The 13,153-nt window shown below is 36.9% G+C and overlaps 1 non-coding gene across 1 annotated transcript; it reads left to right on the top strand.

Annotated features, from left to right (window-relative positions):
- The first annotated feature begins 797 nt into the window (after nucleotides 1-797).
- Nucleotides 798-908, top strand: LOC137718887 (small nucleolar RNA R71). Its single transcript, XR_011065968.1, has one exon. It is a non-coding gene; the product is annotated as a small nucleolar RNA R71 (small nucleolar RNA).
- The last annotated feature ends 12,245 nt before the right edge of the window (nucleotides 909-13,153 follow it).

The raw sequence follows: 13,153 nt of genomic DNA, 5'->3' as shown, positions 1-13,153 counted from the left end.
TGACACCTGCATTCACATGATCATATTCATTAGTAACTTCATTGCCAACTCTATTATCAATAACCTTACCACTTCTAAGTGTAGTGCTTGCTTTGGCTTGCTCTTGGTTCCTTTGGAGTATCACGGGTTGGCTTGGAAACTTCCCAACCTCTCTTTGGTTCAAGGCATCTGCAATCTGCCCTAATTGTGTCTCCATTTTGGTTAGGGCTGCTGAATGTTGTTGGAGAGTGCTATTTGTGGAATGTTGGAATTGCAAGGTGTTTTGGGCTAACAATTTAACTGTATCCTCAAGGGTAGTGGCAGGTTTTGATTGGAAATTTTGGATTGGATTGTTGTTCTTCCATGAAAAGTTGGGATGGTCTCTCCAACTCGGGTTATATGTATTGGAATACATATCATTCCTTGGTCTTTGATTGTAAGAATTCATGAGGTTCACTTGCTCTTGAACATACTCGGGATAAGCCTCCCTAGATGGACATTGATGAGTAGGGTGGTTTGGTAAGTTGCAAATGGCACACACTTCATTTGCTTTTGGCACCATGTTGAGCACGGATTCAAGCTTCCTTTCTAGGTTAGCTACCTGCAACAAAAGCTCGTGATTAGAACTTGTTTCATAGACTCCAACTTTCTTACCCCTTAAATCTTTGTGTTGAGCATTAGACCCCAACATCTCATAAATGTTATATGACTCTTGAGCATTCTTTTTCTTCAATGCTCCACCTGCTGCATTATCAACAGTTGATTGACAAGTTTGGGTTAGTCCATCATAGAAAATTTGCATTTGTAAGTGAAAAGGTAACCCATGGTGTGGACATTGTATCAAGAGGCCTTTAAAACGCTCCCAACACTCATTGAAAGGTTCTCCATCATCTTGTTTGAAGTTGAAGATTTGTCCCCTTAATGTGGCTGTCTTTTGAGTGGAAAAGAACTTCTCCAAGAACTTCTTAGCCACAGCATCCCATGTGGTGAGGGAACCTGGTGTTAGAGTCATCAACCAACTCTTGGCCTTATCTTTCAAGGTGTAAGGAAACACTCTCATCCTCAAATTCGCTTCACTCACTCCCTGCAAAGGTAAACCACTCACAACATTGTAAAATTCTTTAATATGAGCTAAAGGGTCTTCATTAGGTAAGCCATAAAATGAGGGAAACATATGAAAATGTGAAGATTTGAGATCATAGTTTCTAGCTTCTGTGGGCAGCAAGATGCATGAAGGTGAATTTGGTATGATTGGTTGAGCAAAGTCCTCCAAAGCTCGAAGTTCATCTTCGTTGCCCGCCATCTCTTCTTCTCTTTCCCAATTAAATTGCTCAGATTCTTTACTTGTTGAACTAGGTGAATTCCCTTCCTCTTCCTCACGGCTAAAGGATGAACTTGATGGCACAAAATTGTCCAAAGTGTGGCCCTTCAACCGTTCAATTCTTTGGCCTAACTCAACAAGTTTATTTGACATATACTACTTGAAATAAAATAACACAAGTGTGAATGAAAATCTACTAGCAAACAACAATGAAATGAACAAAAATAAACTTAAAAACGTTTGAAAGGACTCAAGGGACTCAAAACAGATTCACAAGACTCAAAACAAGCTAAAAACTCTCAAAACTGCCTAAAAACACAAACTGGGCAGTTTTGACACTAAACTCAATTTTGGACGAAAATTAGGTTTGAGCTTGACTCAAAATGCTTCAAAACACAAGATAAGACAGATTCTAAGCCTAAAACTTAACAAAATATGGGGAGAAATTGTATTTGGACGAAATGCAATTAAATGGACAGATTATAACGAAAGCAGATTGTAAAGCAAATTGATGTAAACCAATGGATAATGGAATGGCTAAGGGATTCTTTTCCACACATGAAATGTATGCAACTTAAATCAACTTCTAGTTATGAACCTTGACACTAATCAAAATAGCAAACAAGCAAACAAGCAATTACAAGGGACTGAAATCAGTCCCCGGCAACGGCGCCATTTTTGTTGATGTATAATTCCTTCCTAATGCTAGAATATATTTAGTATAATGGCACAAGCAAGGGTGTCGAATCCACAGGGACTAATTGGACCTATGTAACTACTTGTTTTGCAAGAACTCTAAGAAATGAATCAAACTAAACAAACTAGGCAGATTTGTTGTTGTAACTTGAAAGCATGAGAAAAATGAAGTAAACACAAATAAATGAATCAACAACTAATGTAATGGGATAGTATCAATGGAAATGAAGCTAGGGATTCGGTTTCACCATTGCTCAACTAAGTCCATGTTTGTCAAGTTAGTTTATACTCATTCATCTACCTATTTCTTGAGTTTGTTTCACTTGGATATGATCAACCATATGATGTGTGGATTTGATCAAGTATCTCTAATCATGAACCTAATTGTGATGTGCAACTTTGGTTCATAATCAAGATTATGTAATGTACAAGAAACTTTCATAAAACCAAAGGGAATAACTCGGCAGGATGTGTGCTAAACACTCCCTTCATTCATTCACATATCTACCAAGATTATGCATGATGTGTGTCTTAATCTTGGCTACACAACTTAGTGATTAATTCAAATGATGATCAAACATTAAAATCAACACACTAAGTCACCATTAAATCAGAGAATGAAACAAGAAATAGATGGACAAACTGAGCATTCTAACTTAATTACATGACAAACTTTGCAAGGTTACATCGAATCCCTAGAGGAGGATTAGTTACACTTCATGTTTACAAAGATTTAACATAAAAATAAATAACATGAGTGAACATAAGATTAAGAAGGAGAAACCCTTGAAGCAAAACTGATGTTGAAGTCCTTGAAGAGTTCCTTGGTGTTGCTTCTCCAAATGTGGTGCGGATGAAGGTAGAATGGCTTGGTTGAATGGTTTCTGCCCTTGGGACAGAAAATGGACAGAGAATGGAGTGAAATGGGAGAGGTTATGGGTGTGTGGAAGAGAATGGATAGTTTCTGTAAGATGGAGAGAGGTTCGAATGCAATGGGATGGAGAGGGAGAATGAGAGTGAAATGATGGACAGAAAATGGAGCAAAAATGAGTGTGTGTAATGGAATAGATCCGAGAGAGAAATGAGTGAGTCTCCCCTAGTGAATTTCTGAATGTGGCTCTCACATTCAGATTGGATCTCTATCTGCACAAGTGACATGGAATAGCATCAAATGAGCTGGAATTGAATGGGTTTCTGAGGTGTTGTTCTCACGGCATGGACAAGGTCTGCAAAGGTGTGGTTTGTTTAATCAAAATGCATGTGCCCTTGCTGCAACAAGTGAGTGGAATCTGCCAAGGTGAATTGTTTGTACAAATTCTGGAAAGGTGAAGAAAGCACACGGCATGGAATGATGGAATGAGTGAATTTCTGGAATAAAGGATGCAAGGAATGGACATGATCTGCAGGTATGTGGTTATTTAATCCAAGATACATGTGCAAAGTCTGCCACAAGGGAGTGGAATCTACCAAGGTGATAATAATCTGGAAATGGGAATGGAAGTGCACGGGATGGACTTGAAGGAGTGCTGAAATGGCATGGAATGTTTAATTGAGATACATGTGGATTTCTGCCTTGGAATCACATGGGAGTGCACGGTATGATGATGTTTGTTGGTGTAAATATGGCTGAAAGGTTTAGTTAATGGGAATGGGTGTGGAAGTGCACGGGATGGAATTGAATGAATTGGAAATGCATGTGAGTACTTGGCAAGGTATTTGAACATGCACGTGAATGCATGTTTTGGTGTTAGAACCACCCAATCTGACTTCGCACTTTTTGCCTTGTTTAGATTCACCCAATATGGCCGAATTGCACCACATTCATTCATTTGCCCTCCAATTGATTTTATTACACACTTGGCTGCACACTAACACCAAACAATGTAAAATGCAACTAGTTTAATCCAAAAACAATACAAAAACGTCAAATAGGAAAGATATACATGCATGCAAAATATGACTTATCAGTAATCATGGCTTTAAAGCATCCCTAGGCTAAAACAAGTTTAGCCTCTCATGTTCATAACAAAACAAAGGAAAAGAGAATTAAACATTGAAAATAAAAGATAGATTACACCTAAAAACGTTCCAACACTCCAAGTTGAATGCATAAATGTCCAAGGCTTCGTCTTCCTTCTCCTTCTCCTTGCTAAGTCACGGCACAAACTGTTAGGGTGGTTTTATGGATGATTTTCTGGGTTTTGAATGGATTTAGGAAGTTATGGTGGTGCGGCAAGGGTTGTGGGTGGTGTATGGAGGTTGGGATGAAGGTTTGGAAGTAGGGGAATGGTGGAAATTTGGATGGGAAGCTGCGGCTGATAGGAGCATATTCATGCGACTTAAATGGCTTGTTCTCGTACATTTACGTTATGTTTCTTTAGTTATTTTAGTACTTTAAGCTATTTTCGTGTGTTTGTAGGCCGAAAGGGCTAAAGGAGCAAAAAGATGCATTTTGGAGACTTTTGGAGCACTTTTGGGCTAAAGATGGATAGCTTATGCTTGGAGCCAAAGTGTTGGACGAAATTGAAAACCTAATTGAAGACCAAAGTGTTGGAACCTTGTTCCCTTTAGTTTTAGGATATTTAAACCTTTCCTATATCCTTAGTCGTGCATAACATTCCAACATTCCACTCCTTCATTCACCACTTATCATATCATACACTTATCTTATCATCACCACTTATCATTCATTTATTACTTATCATATCATTCATTCATCTACATATCAATAACCACTTATCTTATCACTCAACATATCATTCATTTATCACTCAACATATCATTCACTTATCACTTATCTTATCATTCACTTACCACTCAACATATCACTCAACATATCATACACTTATCATTTATCATACTCATAATTATCTACACATTACAACCTAAAACACATGCACATTCACCCACATGCACAAACACACATTATTGCCGTGCACATTCCATTGCACTCCTCCTTTCATTTTCAGCCACATTCCACATGCATTTGCACATGCATTCCCTCACCAAGAAATCATTCAACACATGCATTCACTCTTTAATCCACATGCATTCACACACACTTCACACAAACAACATTCACATGCAAACACAAGCTTTAACCAACAAACAAAACAGCCAACACATGCACCATTACACTATTGCCGTGAGTTTCATTCCATTTCCAACATCTTCACATGCATTTCCAGCTTTGCACATGCATTTCCCTTTCATTTCAACACACATGCATCCTTTAATCATTCAAACATGCAGCCACATTCCCTCCTAGCTGCCATGTTCCCCCATTTCACCTATAAATAAGCATCCATTCTTCCACAATTCATTCACTCTTCCATACACATTTTCAGTTACAAACACCAAGCAACAAACCCATTCTTGCCGTGCATATCCCTTCATTTTCTGCATATTTTCTCTTCATTCTTCCATCTCCAACCACTCCCTACTCCATTCCACATACACCTAAAGCCCTTAACATCTCCTTAGACCTTGTGCCATAATAACGAAGAAGAGAAGAGTGTCTAAACGTTCATACAATTCAAGTTTGAGTTGTTGGAATGTTTAGGTGTTTCTTTGATTTCAATGTTTAAATTCAATCTTCTTTGTTTTGTAATGGAAGAGAAGAGTGCCTAAACGTTCATACAATTCAAGTTTGAGTTGTTGGAATGTTTAGGTGTTTCTTTGATTTCAAAGTTATGAGGAACTAAACCCCCCTTTAGCTAGGGGGTGATTCGAAACTATGTTTATATTTGCAATATGAATTGATTACTTTTGGTTGGAATTTCATAAGTTGTGGATTCAATTCGTTTAACTGTTTGATTGATAACTTATTTATGTATGTTCATTGAGATTGCAAGCTTAATTTTCATGCATGAATATGACGCTAGAATATAAGTGAGTTTCACCTAATCGTTATGAACTTATATTCACAAGTAGTGGAGGTTGCTTATAAACAATCGCGTTAAACGAATTCTTGGCATAAGTTTCATGCGTATTCCATAGTAACGAATGCCTCGTCAACACTTATAATTTTCATTGAACTTAATGATCTTTGTTGAATGTCTCTATCATGCGTATTCCATAGTTAGGGACTTTGATTAAGAATAATTTGGTTGTAATGCGTATTCCATTCAATCCAACGAATTTTGGGAAATCTGAAAGTTAATCTAAGCGGACCTAATTAACTTGGAGCATTGAGTTTCACAACTTATCGAAAGACCAACTGAGAATCAATATTGTATGCAAGTGTAACATGTGTGGAGAAGAACCCCTTGGCTATTCCATCATCCATATTTTCATCACATTCATATTTACGTTTTGCCTTTAATTACAATTTGTCCATTTAATTTAATCTCGTCCAACCACAATCACCCCCCTTATTTTGTTAAGTCTTATTCATTTGATTTGTCTTATTTTATGTTTTTGAGTATTTGGAGTCTTTTAAACTTGTTTTGATTCTTTTAGTTTGTCTTAGTGTTTTAAAAGTTAGTTTTTATGTTTTTAAGTCAATTTAGAAGGTTTTAGCAAGCCCTCCTAATCCCCGGTCTAGAACGATCCCTCACTTATCCATTCTACTACAATTGTCAAACGAGGGTTTAATTTGAGTGTCAAGTAAATCTCGCATCAGCGGCAAAGGATGGATGTGTTTGTGAATGAAAGCAGGTTGTATGGAAGAGGGATTAGCCTTCTAAAGGTGTGGCATAAGGGTATTTATAAGGATGAAAGAACCCTAAGGCTTTATTTCTTAGTTTAGGAAAGGAATTAACTCTAAATCTTTCAAGAATAGGAAACACAAAATCAGAAATTGAAGGGAATAGGAAGGTGACTTGCGGCAAAGGTTTGTAAGAAAGGGAATGTCATTTATTTTCTGAAATTAGGCAAGGACTTAGGAATATAAAAGGGTATGTGAGTTATGGCTGAGTTTGGTATGAAAAAGGAAGGTGTTTAAGTAGTTAGAATAGGGAACAAGGCCCTTCCTTGCACGGCAAGGAAGGGAAACATAAAGGGGACACACGGCAATGACTTAAGGTTGCAAGGGACATTGTTTTGTGACCTAGAATAGGTAGGAGCCTTTGATATTGCTGAAATATGGAGTCCTTAAGGATTAGGAAAGATTAAACAAAAATAGGAAACCTTGGCTTAACTTTCCTACTTTAAGTAGGAAACCTTCTTTGACTAGGATTCCTCATTTGATTAGGAATCCTCTTGTGATTAGGAATCCTAACTCAATTAGGTCTTGAATTTCGTCCATTCCTTTTGCTCCAAACATAAGCTATCCATTCGAAGTCCAATTTTGCTCCAAAATGCACCTTTTTGCTTCCTTAGCCATATGAACCTAAAAACACATGAAAATGGCTTAAACTACTAAAATAACTATGAACTAACAACATAAATGTACGATAAAAGATAGCACTCAAATTAAACTCTCTTTCTGACAATTGTAGTATGGATATAAGTAGGGATTGTTCTAGGCTGGGGATTAGGAGGGATTGCTAATCTAATGAAAACTGACTCAAAGACACAAAAATATGCTTAAAGACACTTAAACAAACTCAAAGACTCTTAACTAAACTTGTATGACTCAAAACAAACTTAAAAGACTCAAAACAACACAAAACAATAAAAAAGACTCAATTTGGACCCTAGGACTTAATTTGGACGAAAATAGAATTGGTTTTGACTCAAAAGACTCAAAAACACACTTTAGGACAGATTTCAAACAAGTAAGTAAAGGGAATTGGGTTTTGGACGAATTTGGGAAAACCAATGGATGATTAGATAGGTAGAGGATACTTTTCCGCATATGATATATTCAAACACAAATTGATTTCCAGTTGCTTTTTCGATAAACCATGAACATCAACACCCCAGATTAACCGTGACATCACTAATTAACTGATAGGACCATATTTAGGCGACTTAGTTAGCTTGTTTTCTTACTTTTATGTTGTTAATTCATAGTTATTTTAGTATTTTAAGCTATTTTCGTGTGTTTATAGGTTCATATGGCTAAGGTAGCAAGAAGGTGCATTTTGGAGCCTTTTGGAGCAAAATTGGATTTGGAATGGATAGCATATGCTTGGAGCAAAAGGAATGGACGAAATTGAAGACCTAAAGATGTTAGGATTCCTAATCAAAGAAGGATTCCTACTTGAAGTAGGAAAGTTAAGCCAAGGTTTCTTATTTTGGTTTAACCTTTCCTAATCCTAAATGTCCCTAAATTCCAACAACATTGAAGGTTTCTTATGCACTTTAGAACACAAACCAACGGTCCCTTTTCTCCTAGTCTATGCCGCACCCTCCTTACCCTTTTTCTTCCAAAATCTGCCACATATCTTCCTTTCCCTAGATGTTCTGCACCCCACATTCCCTTATTCCCCCTTTCCTTGCAATAAAACACCTTTCCCTTGTCTCCTAGTCAATGCTGCAACTTTCCTTCCCTTTTCCTCTTAGAATTCTAATTTGGTACCCTTTTCTTGGACGATTTGGAGTCTTAAAACCTTCCCAAATTAATTAATTCAGGCCTTAAACTTTCTCCCTCTATATATACACAATATGCCGCACAAAATAGCTCTCTCTAGACATTGATATTCATTCCCTCCATTCATTCAGCCATCATCTACCCTCTACCCCCATCCAACCTATCCATCCATCACCATAATTCATAACCAAACACCCTTGTACCACAACAAAAAAGGAGAAAGAAGAGAGGAGAAGCCTTGGACGTTTTGGCCATTCAAGCTTGGATTGTTGGAGCGTTTCTAGGTGTATTCAATCTTTGTTTTCAATGTTTAATTTATATTCTCTTAGTTTTGTTGTAAACATGAGGAGCTAAACTTGTTTTAGCTGAGGGAGACTTTGAAACCATGATTATATTTGCAATATGAATTGATTAATTCCAGTTGTGACTTCATAAATTGTGAAGCAATTTACTTAAGCGTTTGATGGATAACTTATTCTTGTTTGTTGATTAAGGGTGCACACTTAGTTTGCATGCATGAATTTGGTGCTAGAATATAAGGGAGTTTTACATAATCATTACAAACTTATATTCACAAGTAGTTAAGGTTGTTTTCACAATCATGTTAAGTAAATTCCTAGCATGAGTATCATGATGTCATAGTTACAAGTGCTTTGTCAATACTTATGATTTTCATAGAACGTAATGATATTTGATTGTATCTCTATTATGTTGTCATGTAGAGGACTTTTGAAGAATGCTTTGGGTTGTCGAATGATGTCATCCAATCCAATAACTAAAGGAAAATCTGAGGGTTCATTAGTGATGTCACGGTTAATCTGGGGTGTTGAGGTTCATGGTTTATTGAGAAAGCAACTGGAAATCAATTTGTATGCAAGTGTGTCATGTGTGGAGAAGGATCCTCTAGCTATCTAATCATCCATAGTTTTTCCCAAATTCGTCCAAATCTCATTGAAGTCTTTTAGTTACTTGTTTTTACATTAAGTTCTTCCAAAACCCAATCCCCTTTACTTACTTGTTTCAAATCTGTCCTAAAGTGTGTTTTTGAGTCTTTTGAGTCAAAACCAATTCTATTTTCGTCCAAATTAAGTCCTAGAGTCTAAATTGAGTCTTTTGGATTGTTTTGTGTTGTTTTGAGTCTTTTAAGTTTGTTTTGAGTCATATAATTTTAGATAAGAGTCTTTGAGTTTGTTTAAGTGTTTTAAGCATATTTTTGTATCTTTGAGTCAGTTTTCATTAGATTAGCAATCCCTCCTAATCCCCGGCCTAGACGATCCCTACTTATATCTATACTACAATTGTCAAAAAGAGGGTTTAATTTGAGTGCTATTATTTATCACATCATTAACCCTCAGATTTTCCTTATGTTATTGGATTGGATGACATCATACGACAATCCAAAGCATTCTTCAAAAGTTCCCTACATGATGTCATAATAGTGATACAATGAAGGATCATTACGTTCAATGAAAATCATAAGTATTGACAAAGCACTTGTAACTATGACATCATGATACTCATGCTAGGAATTTACTTAACATGATTGTGAAAACAACCTTAACTACTTGTGAATATAAGTTTGCGACGATTATGTGAAACTCCCTTATATTCTAGCACCAAATTCAAGCATGCAAATTAAGTAGGTCACCCTAATCAACATACAAGAATAAGTTATCCATCAAACGGTTAAGTAAATTGCGTTCACAATTTATGAAATCACAACTGGACTTAATCAATTCATATCAAAGATATAATCATGGTTTCAAAGCCTCCCCTAGCTAAAACGAGTTTAGCCTCTCATGTTCACAACAAAACAAAGGAAAATTGAATTAAACATTGAAAACAAAAGATAGATTACACGTAAAAACGTCCAACACTCCAACTTGAATGCACAAACATCCAAGGCTTATTCTTCTTCTCTTCTTCCTTGCAAGGCTGCGACAGAAGAGTTCTAGGGTGATTTTGGATGGATTTCTGGGTTGTGAATGGGTTTAGGTTGGTAGGGTGGTGCGACAAAGGTTGGGGATGGTGTATGGATGTTTTGGTGAAGGTATGAAAGTGTATGAATGGTGGAAGAAAGGTTGAAAGCCGCGGCAAAGGTTGGGAGAAAGGATGAAGGATGGCAGATTGTATGGGTGAATGATTAGGGCTGAAAAAGGGGTGCGGCTTTGGTATTTATTTGAGAGAAAGAATCCTAAGGTTTAGTACATAGTTTAGGAAAGGATTCAACCCCAAATCCATAAGGAAAATGAGATATGAAATCAGAAATCAAAGGGAAAAGGGAAGGTAACTTGTGGCATAACTTGTATGAAGAGGAATGTGATTTAATGCTGAATTTAAGCAAGGATTTGGGATAGAAAAGGTATTTAAGGTGAAACTGAGAATGGGGTGAAAATGAATGTGGTTCTATGACATAGAATAGGAAATAAGGACTTCTCTTGCACGGCAAGGAAGGGAAACACTATGGAATGCACGGCAAGGGTACTTAGGTCGCAAGGAAGGCTTGGTTTGTGTCCTAAAATGCATAGGAGTCTTCAATGTTGCTGAAACATAAGGTCTTTTAGGAATAGGAAAGGTTAAACCAAAATAGGAAACCTTCTTTGACTAGGATTCCTCCTTTGATTAGGAATCCTCTTGTGATTAGGAATTCTAACACCTTTAGGTCTTCAAATTCGTCCATTCCTTTTGCTCCAAACATATGCTATCCATTCCAAGTCCAATTTTGCTCCAAAATGCACCTTTTTGCTTCCTTAGCCATATGAACCTAAAAACACACGAAAATAGCTTAAACTACTAAAATAACTATGAACTAACAACATAAATGTACGAAAACAAGCTAACTAAGTTGCCTAAATATGCTCCTATCAAATTCCCCCACACTTAGCTTTTGCTAGTCCTCGAGCAAAACTAAATAAAAGAAATGATAGGAGCATATTTAGGCGACTTAGTTGGCTTGTTTTCGTACATTTATGTTGTTAGTTCATAGTTATTTTAGTAGTTTAAGCTATTTTCGTGTGTTTTTAGGTTCATATGGCTAAGGAAGCAAAAAGGTGCATTTTGGAGCATTTTGGAGCAAAATTGGACTTGGAATGGATAGCATATGCTTGGAGTAAAAGGAATGGACGAAATTGAAGACCTAAAGGTGTGAGGATTCCTAATCACAAAAGGATTCCTAATCACAAAAGGATTCCTACTTGAAGTAGGAAAGTTAAGCCAAGGTTTCCTATTTTGGTTTAACCTTTCCTAATCCTAAATATCCCTAAGTTCCAGCAACTTTGAAGGTATCTTATGCATTTTAGGACACAAACCAAAGATTCCTTGCACTATCCTAGTCTATGCCGCACCTTTCTTACCCTTTTCTTCCAAAATCTGCCATATATCTTCTTTCCCCTTTTATTCTAGTCAATGCCGCAACTTTCCTTTCCTTTTCCTCTTAGAATTCTGATTTGTTACCCTTTTTCCTTGAGGATTTGGAGCTAAAAACCTTCCCAAATTAATTACTTATTACCTTAACCTTTCTTCCTCTATATATACATAATCTGCTGCACTTATGAGGGATTCTAGACATCCATACAAATCCATACGAATTATCTCTCATTCTCTCCATTCATTTAGCCATCATCCACCCCCTACCACCATCCAACCTATCCATCCATCACCATAATTCATACCCAAACACCCTTGTGCCGCAACAAAGCAGGAGAAAGAAGAGAGGAGAAGCCTTGGACGTTTTGGCCATTCAAGCTTGGATTGTTGGAGCGTTTCTAGGTGTATTCAATCTTTGTTATCAATGTTTAATTTATATTCTCTTTGTTTTGTTGTAAACATGAGGAGCTAAACTTGTTTTAGCTAGGGGAAACTTTGAAACCATGATTATATTTGCAATATGAATTGATTAATTCCAGTTGTGATTTCATAAATTGTGAATGCAATTTACTTAAGCGTTTGATGGATAACTTATTCTTGTTTGTTGATTAAGGGTGCACACTTAGTTTGCATGCATGAATTTGGGGCTAGAATATAAGGGAGTTTCACATAATCTTTACAAACTTATATTCACAAGTAGTTAAGGTTGTTTTCACAATCATGTTAAGTAAATTCCTAGCATGAGTATCATGATGTCATAGTTACAAGTGCTTTGTCAATACTTATGATTTTCATAGAACGTAATGATCTTTGATTGTATCTCTATTATGATGTCATGTAGGGGACTTTTGAAGAATGCTTTGGGTTGTCGTTTGATGTCATCCAATCCAATAACTTAAGGAAAATCTGAGGGTTAATTATTGATGTCACGGTTAATCTGGGGTGTTGAGGTTCATGGTTCATCGAAAAGCAACTGGAAATCAATTTGTATGCAAGTGTGTCATGTGTGGAGAATGACCCTCTAGCTAGCTAATCACCCATCCATATGCAAGTGTGTCATGCTTGGTAACTTACCATTTTCACGAAATTGTCCCAAAAATTCGGCCATTTGGCCCATTTGCTTCTTTAGCTCAGTAACCTCCTTTGCTTGGTTATGCATTCCCTGTGCCATTGTGGTTAATAATTGATATGTTTTATCATCATTCATAGACGTACCTGAGTTGGTTTGGGATGATTGTGCTTGAGGAGGTGGTTGTGGTGCCATTGGCCTTGGAAAGAAACCCGGGGGTTGTCGGAATCCACCTTGTTGGGCA

The sequence above is a fragment of the Pyrus communis genome, chromosome 16 (genome assembly GCF_041283825.1).
Source record: "Pyrus communis isolate YQ-2024b chromosome 16, ASM4128382v1, whole genome shotgun sequence".
NCBI classification, from domain to species: Eukaryota; Viridiplantae; Streptophyta; class Magnoliopsida; order Rosales; family Rosaceae; genus Pyrus; species Pyrus communis.
This window is presented reverse-complemented; position numbering and strand designations above follow the sequence as displayed.